Raw genomic sequence first — 5,189 nt, 5'->3', positions numbered from 1 at the left:
TGAAAATTTCAAGAACATCCCAAAAACTTCATTTTAGAGTGACTAAGAAGGATACAGGCTTCCCCTTTTCATTTTCATGTTTTATACTTGTTTAAATCTTGGTCAAACCTAGGATTTGACAAAGATTCAAATGTGCATCAAAATAAAAAATCAGAAAAATTAAAAACCAAAGCACATAGTTTTCTTATGTCATATAGTTAGCATTAAAGTTGATATAAACAAGGTCTAGATATATTCAAACAAGAAAAATAATGTATCTACCCCGAACCCTAAACTCTGTCTTATGTAGTCAAGCATGAAGAGAAGTGGTTTTGGGTTTCAAACTTGGAAATTTCAAGAACCCCCCAAAAGCTTCATTTTAGAGTGACTAAAGGATCCAGGTCGGGCTTACCTTTTATTTTCATGTTTTAAAATTGTTCAAATCTTGGTCAAACCGTACCTAGGATTTGATCAAGATTCAAAAATGGGCATAAAATTTCAAAAAAATGAAAAACCAAAGCATATAGCCTTCTTATGTCATATAGTACGTAAGCACTCAAGTTCATAAACAAGGTCTAGACATATTCAAACCAGAAAAATCATGTTTCTACCCCTAGCCCTAAACTTTGTCCTATGAAGTCAAGCACGAAGAGAAGTCGTTTTGGATTTCAAACATGGAAATTTCAAAAACCTTCCCAAAAGCTTCATTTTGGAGTGACTAATTAAGAAGGATACAGGCTTACCTTTTCATTTTCATGTTTTAAACTTGTTTAAATATTGGTTAAGCCTAGGATTTGACCAAGATCAAATGGGCATAAAAATTCAGAAAAAATCAAAAAAAAATGAAAACCAAAGCACATAGTATTATTATGTCATATAGTAAGCATTCAAGTTGATAAACAAGGTCTAAACAACAAACTAGACAAATCATGTATCTACCCCTAACCCTAAATTAACTCTGTCTTATGAAGTCAAGCATGAAGAGAAGTGGTTTTGGGTTTCAAACATGGAAATTTCAAAAAACTCCCAAAAGCTTCTCATTTTAGAGTGACTAAGAAGGATTCAGGCTTACCTTTTCATTTTCATGTTTTAAACTTGTTCAAATCTTGGTCAAACTTAGGATTTGACCAAGATTCAAATGGGCATAAAAATTGGGAGGAAGGGTATGAATTACAATTCAAAAAAACAAGGTAACTTAAATACTTGGATGCCCCAAAGATGTGTGGAAGCCCAAAACAATGGCAAAACATGTGCGCACGCTGCATCCAATTCAAGTAGAACACATAGTAGGTATCGATAGTTTGACCTAAATTTGAAATCAAAGAGAAGGTGGTTAGAAAAAATCGAAATTGGCAAAGCAAAGCATGAAATCATAAATTTGTGATGCACTATAGCTATGAAAAGTATCAAACAATGCATACCAAAATGATTTTTTAGAGGAATACTAGTTCAACTTATTTTAATTTTATATTAGTAGCCCAAAATCGAAGTAGTAGTTGGATATTTTTGAACTTGATCTGTAGTAGTGGGCAAAACCCTAGTTTAACATATTTAATCATAGATTCGTAGGTCGATTTTTCTACTTTTTTATTATTACTATGCAGCACATGTGTGTTTGCCCGTCGAGTGAAACTCGGAGGAAGAGGGATCACTCGGAAGGAGAGAAGAAGGGAGAGAATTATGGTGTCTCCCCTTTTTCGTGTGATGATGTTGACTTTTGTGCAGGGTTTGTCAGTGAGCAGGAGCGAGCGAGCGAGCGAGCGAGTCGAGCGAGGCCGAGAATGAGAGAGATTTTTTTTGTGAGAGGGACAACCGAAGGATCCGTAAGGACCCACATACTTCCGATACGCATCCCGATGCGTCTTCTCTTGACAAAGAAAATGGCTGGGAGTTTGCGTACCTATTGCACGTGACTTGTGCTCAGCAAGTGTGGGACCTCACGCATGGGCACCACACGTAAGTGACAGACCTGTTGATGTAAAAACTCGGTTGATTATTATACTACTACATTTATACAAAGTTTCCTATGGATTCAAGGGTACGAAAGCCAAGTTAAATCATTTACATGACATTATTTTTTCCATGAAGCCAAGTTAACTCATTTATCAATTGGTACATTTTGGAGTGACTAAGAAGGATCCAGGCTTACTTTTTCATTTTCATGTTTTAAACATGTTTAAATCTTGGTCAAACCTATGACTTGACCAAGATTCAAATGGGCATAAAAATTCAAAAAATCAAAAAAAGAAAAAAACAAAAGCACGCCGTCTTCCTATGTCATATAGTAAGCATTCAAGGTGATAAACAAGGTCTGGCATATTCAAACCAGAAAAATCATGTATCTACCCCCTAACCCTAAACAAGGATCCAGGCTTACCCTTTTCATTTTCATGTTTTAAACTTGTTCAAATCTTGGTCAAACATAGGATTTGACGAAGATTCAAATGGGCGTAAAAATACTTAGAAAAATCATGTACGTATCTACCCCAAACCCTAAACTCTATCTTACGAAGCCAAGCATGAAGAGAAGTGGTTTTGGGTTTCAAACATGGAAATTTCAAAAACCTCCCAAAAGCTTCATTTTAGAGTGACTAAGAAGGATCCATGCTTACCTTTTATTTTCATGTTTTAAACATGTTCAAATCTTAGTCAAACCGTACGTACCTAGGATTTGACCAAGATTCAAATGGGCATAAAAATTCAAAAAAATGAAAAACCAAAGCACATAGCCTAGCTTCTTATATATGCCATATAGTAAGCACTCAAGTTGATAAACAAAGTCTAGACATATTCAAACCAGAAAAATCATGTATCTACCCCTAACCCTAAACTTTGTCTTAATTATGAAGTCAAGCACGAAGAGAAGTCGTTTTGGGTTTCAAACATGGACATTTAAAAAACCCTCCCAAAAGCTTCATTGTGGTGTGACGTACTAAGAAGGATACATGCTTACATTTTCAACAACCCCCCTAAAAGCTTCATTATAGAGTGACTAAGAAGGATCCAGTCTGGCGGGCTTACCTTTTATTTTCTTGTTTTAAAATTGTTCAAATCTCGGTCAAACCTAGGATTTGACCAAGATTCAAAATGTGCATCAAAATTCAAAAAAATTATAAAAATTAAAAACCAAATTAAAGCACATAGTGTTCTTATGTCATATAGTAAGCATTAAAGTTGATAAACAAGGTCTAGACACATATTCAAACAAGACAAATCATGTATCTATACCCCTAACCCCTAAACTCTATCTTATGAAGTCAACAACATGAAGAGAAATGGTTTTGGGTTTCAAACATGGAAATTTCAAAAACCTCCCAAAAGCTTCATTTTAGAGTGACTAATATATATAAGAAGGATCCATGCCTGCTTACCACCTTTTCATTTTCATATTTTAAACTTGTTTAAATCCGTGTCAAATTAAACCAAGGATTTGACCAAAAGATTCAAATGGGCATAAAATTTAAAAAAATCAGAAAAATGAAAAACAAAAGCATATAGTCTTCTTATGTCATATACTAAGCATTCAAGTTGATAAACAAGGTTTGGACATGCATATTCAAACCTAGGCAAATCATGTATCTATCCCCTAGCCCCTAAACTATATCTTATGAAGTCAAGCATGAAGAGAAGTGGTTTTGGGTTTCAAACATGAAAATTTCAAGAACATCCCAAAAACTTCATTTTAGAGTGACTAAGAAGGATACAGGCTTCCCCTTTTCATTTTCATGTTTTATACTTGTTTAAATCTTGGTCAAACCTAGGATTTGACAAAGATTCAAATGTGCATCAAAATAAAAAATAAGAAAAATTAAAAACCAAAGCACATAGTTTTCTTATGTCATATAGTTAGCATTAAAGTTGACAAACAAGGTCTAGATATATTCAAACAAGAAAAATCATGTATCTACCCCTAACCCTAAACTCTGTCTTATGTAGTCAAGCATGAAGAGAAGTGGTTTTGGGTTTCAAACTTGGAAATTTCAAGAACCCCCCAAAAGCTTCATTTTAGAGTGACTAAGAAGGATCCATGCTTACCTTTTCATTTTCATGTTTTAAACTTGTTTACATCTTGGTCATAACTAGTGTATTTGACCAAGATTCAAATGGGCATAAAATTAAAAAAATGAAAAAATGAAAAACCAAAGTACATAGTCTTCTTATGTCATATAGTAAGCATTCAAGCTGATAAACAAGGTCTAGATATATTCAAACCAAACAAATCATGTATCTACCCCCTAACCCCTAAACTTTATCTTATGAAGCCAAGCATGAAGAGAAGTGGTTCTTGGTTTCAAACATGGAAATATCAAAAACCTCCCAAAAGCTTCATTTTAGAGTGACTAAGAAGTATCCATGCTTACCTTTTCATTTTCATATTTTAAACTTGTTTAAATCATTGTCAAACCTAGGATTTGACCAAGATAAGTATGGGCACAAAACCCTCTTAGCCAAAATCAACTACGAGCAAGATTTTCTGTATTGTAGATGCCCCAATTGACTCTCATCCCCAATGTAGTCTTTTTTTATGTCAGTATAGACTTCTTTACTAGATGTATACTATCGTACATGGCATGCATTTGCCTAATGAGCAGCATTGTTTAGCCGTTCTAGCCAACCCGATCAATCTGTCAAGCTTCATGCACGAGATGCCAATTTACTCCCTCGCTCCGATCCATATTTCTTGGTGCTAAAAAGAATGTGAATCGGAGGGAGTACTTTTCTTAGATAGTACTATATCAGTTCAAAAAAAAGTATAGTACTACTACATCACAAATGCTACAAAAGAGTACTGGTACTGTACATCACAAGACCACGACAGTTGTATAGTAGAGTTTAATGCTGAACTTTAAACAGGACCAGGAGCATCAGGGCCAGCAGCAGGGGCGTTGACCGGCAACAAACCAGTCAAAAGACGTAAGGAAGAGGCCATATGCTGCGTGCTTGGCCTTGATTGCAGGGTGGTGATTCTTCGCCGCTCGCCATGTATTCACGCCGTACCAGTTCCGCGTCGCCCGCGAGCGGATCGAAGCGATCCCGCGCGCCGGACACGCTCGAGGAGGCGTGGCGGCTCCAGTGCAAGCAGTCCGCCGCCGGGAGTCGGCGCGCGGCGTGCGAGTACGAGGCTCCTGTACATGCCGTCGTCGCTCCGCGAGTTCACCCCGGGCGGGCTCTGGTACAAGGCGGATCCGCCGCTCAAACCGATGAGCGGC

The sequence above is a fragment of the Lolium perenne genome, chromosome 7 (assembly GCF_019359855.2).
Source record: "Lolium perenne isolate Kyuss_39 chromosome 7, Kyuss_2.0, whole genome shotgun sequence".
NCBI classification, from domain to species: domain Eukaryota; kingdom Viridiplantae; phylum Streptophyta; class Magnoliopsida; order Poales; family Poaceae; genus Lolium; species Lolium perenne.
Note: the sequence above shows the minus strand (reverse complement) of the source record.